A 16,229-nucleotide genomic window follows, 5' to 3' on the forward strand; every position below is an offset into this window, starting at 1 on the left:
TTTCGCTAGTATGGCTGATTAAAATGATTCTGTTATTTTTATGTTTTATTATTGAGATAGTCACATAACAAAATTCACCATTCTAAAGTGTACAATTTAGTGATTTTCAGTAGATTCCACTGTTGTGCTGTCATTACTACTTTTTAAAAAAATATTTATTTATTTGACAGAGAGGGCGCACAAGCAGGGAGAGCAGCAGAGGGAAAGGGAGAAGCAGACTCCCCACTGAGCTGAGAGCCCGACGTGGGGTTCGATCTCAGGACCCTGGGATCATGACCTGAGCTGAAGGCAGACGCTTAACAGACTGAGCCACCCAGGTGCCCCAGTCCTTACTACTTTTAATTCCAGAACATTTCCATGACCCCCCCAAAGAAATTCCGTACCCATTAGCAATTACCTCCAATTTCCCCTTACCCCTAGCCACTGATGACCACTAATCGACTTTCTGTTTCTATGGTTTTGCCTGTTCTGGACATTTCATATAACATGAATCATATAATATATACCTTCTATGTCTGGTTTCTGTTCCTATGCATGTTTTGAGGTTCATCCATATTATAGCATGAAACAGTACTTCCTTTTAATGGCAAATGATTTCCATTATATGGATATGCCACATTTTGTTTAACAGTTTATCAGCTGATGGACAGTTAGTTATGTCCACTTTTTGCCTCTTACGAATAATGTTGCTGTGAACATTAGCATACAGGCTTTTGTGTGAATATATCTTTTCCATTATCTTAGGTATATACCTAGGAGGAGAATTGCTGAGTTAAATAGTAATTCTGTGTTTAACATTTTGAGGAACTGCCAGACTTTTTTCAAAGCAGCATTTCTCATGCACCATTTCTCATTCCCACCAGAAAAATACGGCAGTTCCAGAGTCTCTGTTGCCTCTCCCGACACTTGTTATTTTCCTCTTTTTTTGGTTTGTTTGTGTGAATTGGTATCTCATAGTTTTGATTTGCATTTCCCTAATGATTGATGATGGTGAGCATCCTTTCATGTGCTTATTGTCCACTTGTATATCTTCTTTGGAGAAATTTCTAGTCAGATTCTTTGCTCATTTACTAATTGGGCTATTTGTCTTCTTATTGTTGAGTTTTGTAGCAGCTTTTTATATATTCTGGATATTATACCTCTATTAATTTGCAAATATAAATACCTTTAATTCAGTCTGTTGTCTTTTTACTTTCTAAATATTATCCTTTGATGCACAAAAGTTTTAAATTTTGATGAGGTCCAGTTTATTTTTTCTTTGCTTCTGTGTGCGTTTGGTGTCTTATCCAAGAAACTGTTGTTTAACTCAAAGTCGTGCAGATTTATACCTGTTTTCTTCCAGGAATTTCATAGTTATAGCTCTTACATTTAGGCTTTTGATCCATTTGGAGTTAATTTTTATGAATGGTATAAGATGAGGGTTCAACTTCATTCCTTTGCATGTAGATATCTAGTTGTCCTAGTACCATTTTTTAAAATTTAAATTCAATTAACCAACATATAGTACATTACTAGTTTCAGATATGGTGTTCAGTGATCATCAGTTGCATATAACACCTGGTGCTCATCACATCACATGCCCTCTTTAATGCCCATCACCCAGTTCCCCATCCCCCTACCCACCTCCCCTTCCTCAACCCTCAGTTTGTTTCCCAGAGTTAAGAGTCTCTCATGGTTTATCTCCCTCTCTGATTTCTTCCTATTCAGTTTTCCCTCCCTTCCCCTATGAAGCTCTGCACTATTTCTTATATTCCACATATGAGTGAAACCATATGATAATTGTGTTTCTCTGATTAACTTATTTCGCTTAACATAATACCCTCCAGTTCCATCCACGTTGATGTAAATTGTAGGTATTCATCCTTCTGGCGGCTGAGTAATATTCCATTGTATATATAAACCACATCTTTTTTTTTGAAAAGATTATTCTTTCCCCATTGAATGGTCTTAGCACGCTTGTTGAAAACCAATATGCATAGATCTATGGGTTTATTTCTGGACTCTCAGTTCTATTCTCTTGATCTATTCAGCTATCCTTATGCAGTACTACATTCTCTTGATTACTGTAGCATCATAGTAGATTTTGAAATCAGATAGTGTGAGTCCTCCAACTTTGTAGTTCCTTTTCAAGATTGGCTAGTTTGGGCCCCTAGCACTTCCATATCAGTTATAGAATTAGTTTGTCAATTTTTGCAAAATATCTAGCTGGGATTTAGATACAGATTGCTTTGAATCTGCTAGTGAACACTGGCTGTCTTTCCATTTATTTAAGTCTTCTTTAATTTTATTTAACAATGTTTTATAGTTTTCAGTCTACAAGTCTTGCACATCTTTGGTTAAATTTGTTCTTTTTGCTACTATTGTTAATGGAATTGTTTTATTGATTTCACTTTAAATTATTCATTGTTAGCTTTGCCCAGTGGCAGTATCGTAGCCAATGAGGTTTATCCGAGGCGCGATTATTGCTAATTAAATTATTCATTGTTAGTATATGGAAATACAACTGATTTTTGTATGTTGAACTTGTGTCCTGTCACCTTGCTGAACTTGTTTATTAGCTTTAGTAGTTTTTTGTGTGTGTGTGTATTCTTTAAGATTTTCTATATATAAGATCATGTCATGTGACAATAGAGATAGTTTTGCCTCTTTTGTCCAAATTGCATGCATTTTATATAATTTTATTGCTTACAACTTCCTTGCCCTGGCTAGAATCCCCAGTACAATGTTGAATAGAAGTGGACATCCTTGTCTTCTTCCTAATTGTAGGGAAAAGCTTTCAGTCTTTCCTCATTAAGTGTGATGTTAGTGAAGAGGACCTAAATAGACATTTTTCCAAAGATATACAGATGGTCTACAGACACACAAAAAGATGCTCAACATCACTCACCATCAGGGAAATGCAAATCAAAATCACAATGAGATACCACCTCACACCAGTCACAGTGACTTGTATAAAAAAGATAAGAAATAACAAGTGTTGGCAAGGATGTGGAGAAAAGAGAACACTCATGCACTGTTGGTGGGAATGCAAACTGGTGCAGCCACTCTGGAAAACAATATGGAGGTTCCTCAAAAAATTAAAAATAGAAATACCATACAGTCCAGTAGTTCCATGCTGGGTATTTATCCAAAGAAAATGAAAACACTAATTCAAAAAGATACATGCACCCCTATGTTTATTGCAACTTTATTAAAATAGTCATGACATAGAAGCAATCTAAGTGCCCATTTGTAGATGAATGGATAAAAAAGGATGTGGTATGTATATATACAATGGAATATTAGTCATAAGAGAGAATGAAATCTTGTTATTTGCAACAACATAGGTGGACCTAGAGGGTATCATGGTAACTGAAATAAATCAGACAGAGGAACACAAATACCATATGATTTTACTTATATATGGAATATGAAAAACAAAACAAATGAACAAACAAAGAAACAGAAACTGAAGTAGACTAATAAATACAGAGAACAAACTGGTGGTTGCCAGAAGGAAGAAGCATAGGGGGATGGGCAAAATGGGTGATGGAGATTAAGAGGTACAAACTTCCAGGTATAAAATCAGTAAGTCATGGAGATGAAAAGTATAGCATAGGAAATATTGTCAATATTATGTAATACCATTGTATGGTGACAGGTGGTAACTACACTTATTATGGTGAGCATTGATTGCATAATGTAGAGAATTGTGAATTCACTATGTTGTATACCTGAAACTAATATAACATTGTATGTCAACTATACTTAAATAATAAAAGAGTATGATGTTAGCTGTCAGTTTTTCATAGATACCTTTTATCAGACTGAGGAAGTTCCTCTTTATTTCTAGTTTGTTGAGCATTTTTATCATGAAAGGATGTTGGAATTTAGCAGATGCTTTTTCTGCATCTATTGATCATGTAGGTTTTGTGCTTTATTCTATTACTATGGTATATTATTTTGATTGATTTTCATATATTAGACCAACCTCATATTTCTTGGACAAATCCCACTTGGTTAAGGTGAATGACCCTTTCTATATGCTGTTGGATTCAATTTGCTAATATTTTGTTGAGGATTTTTGCATGTATATTCACAAGGGATATTAGTCTGAAGTTTTCTTCTGATGTCTTTGTCTGGCTTAGGTATCATGGTTATACTGGCCTCATAGAATAAATTAGGAAGTGTTCACTCCTCTTCTATTTTTGGAGGAATTTGAGAAAGATTATTGTTAGTACTTCTTTAAAGGTTTTGTAGAATTTACCAGTGAAGCCATCTATCTGGTTTCGGGCTTTTCTTGTTGGAAGTTTTTTGATTCCTGACTATCTTAGCCAGTTTGGGCTGCTCTGACAAATACCATAGACTGGGTTGGCTTAAACAACAAACATTTATTTGTCACAGTTCTGGAAGCTGCGAAGTCCAGAATCAAAGTGCTAGCTGATTTGGTTTCTGGTAAACCGGTGCTGTCTTGCAGATGACTGCCTTCTTACTGCTATCCTCACATGGCTGAGGGAGAGAAATAATTTCTTTCATGTCCCTTCTTATAAAGGCACTAATCTCATTCATGTGGGCTCCACTCTCACACCCTAAGTCATACCATCACTTTGGGATTGGGGCTTCAATATATGAATTTGGAGGAGACACATTCAATCCATAGCACTGACTGATTCTCTTTATTTGTTACTAGTCTATTCATGTTTTCTGTTTCTTCTTGAGTCAGTTTTGATAACTTGTGTGTTTCTGGTAATTAGTGTATTTCATCTAGGTTTGTGATTTTTTTTGGCATCAGTTTTTCATAGTATTTCCTTAGAATTCTATTGATTTTATGTAAATTTGGTATTGATTTTCTCTGCTATTTTTCCGTTGGTCAGTCTAGCTGAAGTTTGTCAATTTGGTTGATCTTTTCAAATAACCAACTTTTGGTTTTGTTGATTTTCTTTATTTTTTCTTCTCTATTTCATTTTTTCCATTATTCTCTTTTTCTTCTGTTTGACTTGGGTTTAGTTTACTCTTTTTTTCCCTGTTTTTTTATGGTAGAAGATTAGAAGAAGAAGGTTATTGATTCGAGATATTTTTTCTTTTTTAGCATAGGAGTTTTCAGGTAAAAATTTCTTTCTGAACATTACTTTCATTTAGAGGGAGTAAACTCTTATGAATGATTAAATTTTGGTATGTTGTGTTTGTTTTTTATTTATCTCAAAGTACTTTCTAATTTCCCGTGCAATTTCTTTGACCCATTGGTTGGTTATGTAAGAGTGTGTTGTTTAATTTGCACATATTTTGGATATTTCCAAATTTCCTTCTATTTTTTTAACTTATTATGGTCAGAGAACATACTTTGCATGATTTGAATGTTTTAAAATTTATAGAGACTTGTTTTGTAGCTTAACATATGTTCTATCCTGGAGAATGTTCTATATGCACTTGAGAAGAATATATATTCTGCTGTTTTGGGGTTGGATATTCTCTAGTAGTTTGTTTAGTCTAGTTGGTTTATGGTGCTGTTCAGATATTCTCTTTCCTTGCTGATATTCTGTCTAGTTGTTCTATTATTGAAACTGAGATATTGAAGTCTCAAACTATTATTCTTGAATTGTTTCTTTCTTTCTTTGATTCTGTCAGTTTTTGCTTCATATATTTTTAGGGCTCTATTGTTGGGTATATCTGTATTTATAGCTGTTACATCTTCATGATAGATTAAACTTTTTATTATTATATAATGTTCTTCTTTGTCTCTAGTAGCAGTTTTTGTCTTAAAGTCTGTTTGGTCTGATGCTCTAGCTCTCTTTTTGTTCCTCTTTGTGTGGAATATCTAATTCTGTCCTTTTACTTTCAATTTGTCTTTTAATCCAAAGTGAGTCTCTTGTAGGCAGCATATAGTTTGATCATGTTTTCAAATCCATTCTGCTAATCCCTGTTTTTGGGGGTTGCATTTAATCCATTTTCATAGTATGTAATTACCAATAAGGAAGAACTTATGCCATTTTGCTGTTTGTTTTCTATACATTTTATGTCTTTTTTGTTTCTTATTTCTTCAATTACTGTCATGTTTTGTGTTAAATAAATTTTTTTAAATTTAATTTAATTTTATTGTTATGTTAGTCAGCATACAATACATCATTAGTTTTTGATGTAGTGATCCACCATTCATTGTTTTCATATAACACCCAGTGCTCCATGCAGCACGTGCCCTCCTTAATACCCATCACCAGGCTAACCCATCCCCCACCATCCTCCCCTCTAAAACCCTCAGTTTGTTTCTCAGAGTCCATAGTCTCTCATGGTTCATCTTTCCCTCCGATTTCCCCCCTTCATTTTTCCCCTTCCTTCTCCTAATGTCCTCCATGCTATTCCTTATGTTCCACAAATAAGTGAAACCATATGATAATTGACTTTCTCTGCTTGACTTATTTCACTTAGCATAATCTCCTCCAGTGCCATCCATGTTGATGTAAAAGTTAGGTATTCATCCTTTCCGATGGCTGAGTAATATTCCATTATATATATGGACCGCATCTTCTTTATAATAAATTTTTTATAGTATACTATTTTCATTCTTTTGTTGTTTTCTTTGCTGTATATTTTGAGTTATTTACTTAGTGGTTGCCCTGGAGATTGCAGTTAACATTTTAAGTTGTAACAATATAGTTATTATTCATACCAACTTAATTTCGTTTGTATACAAAAACTTTGCTCCATTCTCCTCTTTCTTTCTGCTGTTATTGTTATAAAGTGTATCTTTATACGTTGTTTGCCCATCAACATAGACCCATAATCATCACTTCACACAGATGTGTATTAAGATAAAAAGAAAGGAGTTACAAACAAACAGAAATGCATTTATATTGTGTTTTATATATAGCCATGTATTGCCCTTAGTGGTGTTCTCTATTTCTCTGCATGGATTCAGGTTACTAGTTAGTGTCCCATCACTTCTGCCTGAAGAACTCTTTTTGACATTTCTTGTAGGGCAACTATGAACCCTCAGTTTTTGTTTATCTGGAAATGTCTTAGTGTCTTCATTTTTGAAGGACTATTTTTGCTGGATAGAGAATTATTCCTCAACAGCTGTTCTTCTTAATTTCAGCACTTTGAATATGTCGTCCCATTGCCTTATGGTCTCCATGGTTTTTGATGAGATATTAGCCCTTAGTCTTGTTGAGGATTCCTTGTATGTGATGAGCTGCTTCACTTTTGCTGCTTTCAAGATTCCCTCTTTGGTTTTTGCCAGTTTGATTATGGTATGTTTAGGCTTCTTACTAGGTTAGTGTAACCTTTGAATGCTATATGTGGATAATCATTCCATTAGTAAGTAATGATAACATCTCTTTCTTATTACTCTTTATTATTGTTTCTTTTTCAAATTCCTTGTCTCTACTGGTAATACTTTTAAATATTCAGCATTAAGTGTGATGCTTGCATCACGATTTGCAAGGTTCTCAGTTGAAGCGAGTTGTCAGGGAAGCATGGGAAACACTTGTTGCTGAATTGTTAGTAGGTTCATTAATTTTGACTTTAATTGAATTTGCTGTCATTTAAAATAACTTATTTCTACATAAACTAAAAATACTATTTTAACAGTGGGTGGTATGTTTGATAGCGTGTAGAAAATTATCATTGCCTTTTCTTCCCATCAGGAAGCTATACCATGTATTAATTTTTCAAAAACTTGAAGTCATAACACACAGTCAGATGGTAAAATTTTAGCAGGCCTCCCTCCCTACCCTCTGTGGCCTTCAAAGTCTCTCTTGGTCTTTAGAATTCCATAAAACACTTCGACAGCCTGATCTAGGACACAGTCGTCCTCTTCTTTCACATAGAGGGTAATTGGGACTTGCTCTCCATCATATGGAAATTGTGAAGTCATAACTGGAACCAGAGTATGTTAGACCAAGGTGCTTCCCACTATCAGGTGTGAACTATGAATATTAAATCTGATTACTAACAGTCAGTAATCAATAAATCCTTATCAGACACTGAGGTTTTACTCTTGTTACTGTTAGACTTCACAACAACTTTGCAATCTGGGTATTATTTCTCCCATTTTGCAGGTGATTAAATGAAAACTTTGAGGAATTAAGTAAGTTACATGTGGTAAATGTGGGTTTGGTGTAGGCTCTGCTTGAGATTGTTTTTTCCTGCCTGAGAATTTTAGCTGCCCCTGCCCACCCAGAAACCCACAAACTAAACAAAATTCAAATCAACAGTAGAAATAAAAGTATTGTGCCAGATGGCTAGCACCCTGTAACAGGTTTAGCCTTGCTATTTGATACTAAAAAAATGTAAGTTTGAAATCCTGAGTTTTTGATTCTTTGATTAAGTAGTGCAAGAAAAGAACTAGATGATTTCAACATTTTTTTTTTCCAGTTGAAAGAGGAGATTGATATGCTAGTGTCCAACAGACTGTTGTTGTAAACTCTCTACCTTTGCTTTGTTATATGATGTGAGCCAGGGTATGACCAAAATGAGAAACCTCATTTCTAGTCATTGACCTATGTGGAGTGATGATATAAGTTCTCTTTCAGAGAACCACAGACACTGATGGAGGGCTACTATTTAGGCTGCATACAGGATATCTAGACAGATGTAAGGTTTTCTGTGTGAAATACTAATGTTCTCATTCACTGAATCAGAATTGATACCAGTAATTGGCACAGGGGCTGCACTTACGTACATTTATAGAATAAAATTGGTTAAAGCATTTTTTAACTGCTTTTCCAGCCCTTTGAAATATCCACACACAAAACCAAAGAAACAGTGAAATGTAAGGCAGCCCTTGTATGTGAAATTCTATTGTGTTGCTGGCTGCCAATAAAAGTTGCCCTCTCTATGTTGCCTGTTCTTGCCCAAGGGTAGGGTTTTACTTAGAATAATAACTTAATAATTATGCTAGATAGCTCTTAGCTCCATAAGGTGCAGTCTATATCGTGTTGCTTTTTGGTATTTCTAAAAAGCATGATTAGCATATTACCCTTAAACTAAGGACCCCCTCTCAGATGCCCGTGGAGCCAGTCAGGTAACTAAGGAGGAAAGTGAGCAGAGGGCAGTCAGTGCTGCTTCTGCTGCTAATGGTGATTCAGCCCTTCTGCCAGTTTGTCAGAAACCAGAATTTTCTGCAATTTTCAATTTTCAGTTTATTGAGGTGAAATTTACGTGTAACATAAAATCAGTCATTTTAAAGTGAACAGTTCATTGGCATTTAGGACATTCACATTGCTGTGCAGCCACCATTTCTACTTGGGTCCAGAACATTTGTATCGCTCTAACAGGAAAGTCCATTCACATTAATAGGTTTATCTTCTTTCCCCATTCCCTAGCCTGTGGAAGCCACCAATCTGCTTTCTGTCTCTGTGTACCTACTCTGGATATTGCAGATAATTGGGGCCATATACTCTGTGGCTCTTAATTTCTCCTTCATTTTTGAAGGATAGTTTTATAGGATACACAATTCCTGGATGACTGGGCTTGATAACAGCATGGAAGATATTAGAGAAACCCTTTCTGGAGAAATAAAAGAACTAAAATCTAACCAAGTGGAAATCAAAAAGGCTATTAATGAGCTGCAATCAAAAATGGAGGCTCTAACTGCTAAGATAAATGAGGCAGAAGAGAGAATTAGTGACATAGAAGACCAAATGATGGAAAATAAAGAATCTAAGAAAAAGAGAGATAAACTACTACTGGATCACGAGGGCAGAATTCGAGAGATAAGTGATACCATAAGATGAAACAATATTAGAATAATTGGGATCCCAGAAGAAGAAGAAAAGAGAGAGAGGGGCAGAAGGTATATTGGAGCAAATTATAGCAGAGAACTTCCCTAATTTGGGGAAGGAAACAGGCATCAAAATCCAGGAGGCACAGAGAACCCCCTCAAAATCAATAAAAATAGGTCAACACGCCAACATCTAATAGTAAAACTTACGAGTCTCAGAGATGAAGAGAAAATTCTGAAAGCAGTTCGGGAGAAGAGATCTGTAACCTACAATGGTAGAAACATTAGACTGGCAACAGACCTATCCAAGAGACCTGGCAGGCCAGAAAGGACTGGCAGGATATATTCAGAGCACTAAATGAGAAAAATATGCAGCCAAGAATACTATATCCAGCTAGGCTGTCATTGAAAATAGAAGGAGAGATAAAAAGCTTCAGGACAAACAAAAACTAAAGGAATTTGCAAACACGAAACCAGCCCTACAAGAAATCTTGAAAGGGGTCCTCTAAGCAAAGAGAGAGCCTAAAAGCAGCATAGACCAGAAAGGAACACAGACAATATACAGTAACAGTCACCTTACAGGCAGTACAATGGCACTAAATTCCTATCTTTCAATAGTTACCCTGAACGTAAATGGGTTAAATGCCCCAATCAAAAGACACAGGCTATCAGACTGGATACAAAAACAAGACCTATCTATATGCTGTCTGCAAGAGACTCATTTTAGACCCAAAGACACCCCCAGATTGAGAGTGAGGGGGTGGAAAACCATTTACCATGCTAATGGACACCAAAAGAAAGCTGAGGTGGCAATCCTTATATCAGACAAATTAGATTTTAAACCAAAGACTATAATAAGAGATGAGGAAGGACACTGTATCCTACTTAAAGGGTCTATCCAACAAGAAGATCTAACAATTGTAAATATCTATGCCCCTAACATGGGAGCAGCCAGTTATATAAGGCAATTAATAACAAAAGCAAACAAACACATCAAAAACAATACAATAATAGTGGGGGACTTTAACACCCCCCTCACTGAAATGGACAGATCATCTAAGCAAAAGATCAACAAGGAAATAAAGACTTTAAATGACACGCTGGACCAAATGGACTTTACAGATATATTCAGAACATTCCATCCCAAAGCAACAGAATACACATTCTTCTCTAGTGCCCATGGAACATTCTCCAGAATAGATCACACCCTAGGTCACAAATCAGGTCTCAACCGGTACCAAAAGATTGGGATTATTCCCTGCATATGTTCAGACCACCATGCTTTGAAACTAGAACTCAATCACAAGAGGAAAGTCAGAAAGAACTCAAATACATGGAGGCTAAAGAGCATCCTACTAAAGAATGAATGGATCAACCAGGAAATTACAGAAGAATTTAAAAAATTCATGGAAATCAATGAAAATGAAAACACAACTGTTCAAAATCTTTGGGATGCAGCAAAGGCAGTCCTAAGAGGAAAGTATATAGCAATACAAGCCTTTCTCAGGAAACAAGAAAGGTCTCAAGTACACAACCTAACCCTACACCTAAAGGAGCTGGAGAAAGAACAGCAAATAAAGCCTAAACCCAGCAGGAGAAGAGAAATAATAAAGATCAGAGCAGAAGTCAATGAAATCGAAACCAAAAGAACAGTAGAACAGATCAACGAAACTAGGAGCTGGTTCTTTGCAAGAATTAACAAGATTGAAAAATTCCTGGCCAGACTTATCAAAAAGAAAAGAGAAATGACCCAAATCAACAAAATCATGAATGAAAGAGGAGAGATCACAACCAACACCAAAGAAATACAAACAATTATAAGAACATATTATGAGCAACTATATGCCAGCAAATTAGATAACCTGGAAGAAATGGATGCATTCCTAGAGATGTATCAACTACCAAAACTGAACCAGGAAGAAATAGAATACCTGAACAGACCTATAACCACTAAAGAAATTGAAGCAGTCATCAAAAATCTCCCAACGAACAAAAGCCCAGGGCCAGATGGCTTCCCAGGGGAATTCTACCAAACATTTAAAGAAGAATTAATACCTATTCTTCTGAAACTGTTCCAAAAAATAGAAATGGAAGGAAAACTTCCAAACTTGTTTTATGAGGCCACCATTACCTTGATCCCCAAACCAGACAAAGACCCCATCCAAAAGGAGAATTACAGACCAATATCCCTGATGAACATGGATGCAAAAATTCTCACCAAAATACTAGCCAATAGGATACAACAGTACATTAGAAGGATTATTCACCACGTCAAGTAGGATTTATCCCTGGGCTGCAAGGTTGGCTCAACATCCACAGATCAATCAATGTGATACCATACATTAATAAAAGAAAGAACAAGAACCATATGGTCCTCTCAATAGTTGCAGAAAAAGCACTTGACAAAGTACAGCATCCTTTCTTGATCAAAACTCTTCAGAGTATAGGGATAGAGGGTACATACCTCAATATCATAAAAGCCATCTATGAAAAACCCACAGCGAATATCATTCTCAATGGGGAAAAACTGAGAGCTTTCCCCCTAAGGTCAGGAACACGGCAGGGATGTCCACTATCACCACTGATATTCAACATAGTATTAGAAGTCCTAGCCACAGCAATCAGACAACAAAAAGAAATAAAAGGCATCCAAATTGGCAAAGAAGAAGTCAAACTCTCACTCTTTGCAGATGATATGATACTTTATGTGGAAAACCCAAAAGACTCCACCCCAAAACTGCTAGAACTCATAGAGGAATTCAGCGAAGTGGCAGGATATAAAATCAATGCACAGAAATCAGTGGCATTCCTATACACCAACAACAAGACAGAAGAAAGAGAAATGAAGGAGTCGATCCCATTTACAATTGCTCCCAAAACCATAAGATACCTAGGAATAAATCTAACCAAAGATGCAAAGAATCTGTACTCAGAAAACTATAAAATACTCATGAAAGAAATTGAGGAAGACACAAAGAAATGGAAAAACGTTCCATGCTCGTGGATTGGAAGAACAAACATTGTGAAGATGTCAATGCTACCTAGAGCAATCTACACATTCAATGCAATCCCCATCAAAATACCATCCACTTTTTTCAAAGAAATGGAACAAATAATCTTAAAATTTGTATGGAACCAGAAAAGACCCCGAATAGCCAGAGGAATGTTGAAAAAGAAAAGCAAAGCTGGTGGCATCACGATTCTGGACTTCAAGCTCTATTACAAAGCTGGAATCATCAAGACAGTATGGTACTGGCACAAAAACAGACACATAGATCAATGGAACAGAATCGAGAGCCCAGAAATGGACCCTCAACTCTATGGCCAACTAATCTTTGACAAAGCAGGAAAGGATGTCCAATGGAAAAAAGACAGTCTCTTCAACAAATGGTGTTGGGCAAATTGGACAGCTACATGCAGAAGAATGAAACTGGACCATTTCCTTACACCACACACAAAAATAGACTCCAAATGGTTGAAAGACCTCAATGTGAGACAGGAATCCATCCAAATCCTAAAGGAGAACACAGGCAGGAACCTCTTCGACCTCAGCCACAGCAACTTCTTCCTAGAAACATCGCCAAAGGCAAGGGAAGCAAGGGCAAAAATGAACTATTGGGACTTTATCAAGATAAGAAGCTTTTTGTACAGCAAAAGAAACAGTCAACAAAACCAAAAGACAACCAACAGAATGGGAGAAGATATTTGCAAATGACATATCAGATAAAGGGCTAGTATCCAAAATCTATAAAGAACTTATCAAACTCAACACCCAAAGAACAAATGATCCAATCAAGAAATGGGCAGAAGACATGAATAGATATTTTTCCAAAGAAGACATCCAAATGGTCAACAGACACATGAAAAAGTGCTCAACAACCCTCGGCATCAGGGAAATCCAAATCAAAACCTCAGTGAGATACCACCTCATACCAGTCAGAATGGCTAAAAATAACAAGTCAGGAAATGACAGATGTTGGCAGGGATGTGGAGAAAGGGGAACCCTCCTACACTGTTGGTGGGAATGCACGCTGGTGCAGCCACTCTGGAAAACAGTATGGAGGTTCCTCCAAAAGTTGAAAATAGAGTTACCATATAACCGAGCAATTGCACTACTGGGTATTTACCCCAAAGATACAAATGTAGGGATCTGAAGGGGTACTTGCACCCTGATGTTTATAGCAGCAATGTCCACAATAGCCAAACTATGGGAAGAGCCAAGATGTCCATCGACAGATGAATGGATAAAGAAGTGGTATATATATACAAAGGAATTTTATACAGCCATCAAAAGGAATGAAATCTCGCCATTTGCAATGACATGGATGGAACTGGAGGGTATTATGCTGAGGGAAAATAAGTCAATCAGAGAAAGACATGTATCATATGACCTCACTGATACGAGGAATTCTTAATCTCAGGAAACAAACTGAGGGTTGCTGGAGTCGGCAGGGGGGTGGGAGGGATGGGGTGGCTGGGTGATAGACATTGGGGAGGGTATGTGCTATGGTGAGCACTGTGAATTTTGTAAGACTGTTGAATCAGAGGCCTGTACCTCTGAAACAAATAATACAGTATATGTTTAAAAAAAAAGAAGAAGAAGAAGATAGCAGGAAAGGAAAAATGAAGGGGGGGAATCGGAGGAGGAGATGAACCATGAGAGACTATGGACTCTGAGAAACAAACTGAGGGTTCCAGAGGGGAGTGGGGTGGGAGGATGGGTTAGCCTGGTGATGGGTATTAAAGAGGGCACGTACTGCATGGAGCACTGGGTGTTATATGCAAACAACGAATCATGGAACACTACATCAAAAACTAATGATGTAATGTATGGTGATTAACATAAAAAAAAAAGCATCTGTCACTCAAAAAACAAAAAAACAAAAAAACAAACCCACATTGAGATACCACCTTACACCAGTTAGTATGGCAAAAATTGACAAGGCAAGAAACAACAAGTGTTGGAGAGGTTGTGGAGAAAGGGGAACCCTCTTACACTGTCGGTGAGAATGCAAGTTGGTACAGCCACTTCGGAAAACAGCATGGAGGTCCCTCAAAAAATTAAAAACAGAGCTACTCTATGACCCAGCAATTGCACTCTTGGGTATTTACCCAAAAGACACAGATGTAGTGAAAAGAAGGGCCATATGCATCCCAATGTTCATAGCAGCAATGTCTGCAATAGCCAAACTGTGGAAAGAGCTGAGATGCCCTTCAACAGATGAATGGATAAAGAAGATGTGGTCCATAAATACAATGGAATATTACTCAGCCATCGGAAAGGATGAATACCCAACTTTTACATCAATATGGATGGCACTGGAGGAAATTATGCTATGTGAAATAAGACAAGCAGGGAAAGTCAATTATCATATGGTTTCACTTATTTGTGGAACATAAGGAATAGCATGGAGGACATTAGGAGAAGGAAGGGAAAAATGAAGGAGGGGAATCAGAGGGAAACATGAACCACGAGAGACTATGGACTCTGAGAAACAAACTGAGGGTGTTAGAGGGGAGGGGGATGGGAGGATGAGTTAGCCTGGTGATGGGTATTACGGAGGGCACGTACTGCATGGAGCACTGGGTGTTATACGAAGACAATGAATCGTGGATCACCACATCAAAAATTAATGATGTATTTTATGGTGACTAACATAACATAATAAAATAAAATTAAAAATAAATAAAAATAAAAAATTTATAATGATCAGCAATCCCCCAGCCAGTTATTTTGTGGGTATTAATAAACTTACTCTAAAGTTTATATGGAGAGGCAAAAGACCTAGAGTAGCCAACATAAGAATAAAGAAAAACAACCAACCAAGTTGGAGGACTGATGTTACCTGACTTCAGGACTTACTGTAAAGCTCTAGTAATCAAGATATTGTGGGTTGTCCCACATCGGGCTCCCTGCTCAGCAGGGAGTCTGCTTCTCCCTCTGACCCTCCCCCCTCTCATGTGCTCTCTCTCTCTCTCTCTCTCTCATTCTCTCTCTCAAATAAATAAATAAAAAATCTTTAAAAAAAAAAAAAAAAAGATATTGTGGTTAAGGCAAAATAATATACTAATACATCAATGAAACAGAATAGAAATCCCAGAAATAGACACACAAATATAGTCAGCTGATCTTTGACGATGGAACAAAGCCAATTCATTGGAGAAAGGATATTGTTTTTAGCAAATGGTGCTGGAACAACTGGATATCCACATGCCGACTCTTCACAAAACTAAAAATGGATTATGGACCTAAATGTAATGTAAGACATAAAATTACAAAATTTGTAGTAGATAACAAAGGAGAAAATCTAAATGACATTGGGTTTGGCCATGACCCTAAATACAACACCAAAGGTGTGATCCGTGAAAAAATGGACTTTATTAAAATTAATAAATTTTCTATTCTGTCTGCAACAGACAGTGTCAAGAAGATGAGAAGACAAGCCACAGATGCGAGAAAATATTTGCAAATGTCATGCCTCATAAAGGACCGTTATCCAAAATATGCAAGGAACTCTTAACACTAAGAAAA

At 36.7% G+C, this 16,229-nt stretch overlaps 1 protein-coding gene and 1 non-coding gene across 3 annotated transcripts in view; both read left to right on the top strand.

The window, feature by feature from the left end:
- The window catches only part of FAM189A1 (family with sequence similarity 189 member A1), a 470,556-nt gene that overhangs the window by 81,652 nt on the left and 372,675 nt on the right, over positions 1 to 16,229 (top strand). The window lies entirely within an intron of this gene.
- Positions 2,409 to 2,546, top strand: LOC116623842. Its single transcript, XR_004297773.1, has one exon. It is a non-coding gene; the product is annotated as a U4 spliceosomal RNA (small nuclear RNA).

The sequence above is a fragment of the Phoca vitulina genome, unplaced genomic scaffold (assembly GCF_004348235.1).
Source record: "Phoca vitulina isolate PV1807 unplaced genomic scaffold, GSC_HSeal_1.0 scaffold61, whole genome shotgun sequence".
Classification (NCBI taxonomy): Eukaryota; Metazoa; Chordata; class Mammalia; order Carnivora; family Phocidae; genus Phoca; species Phoca vitulina.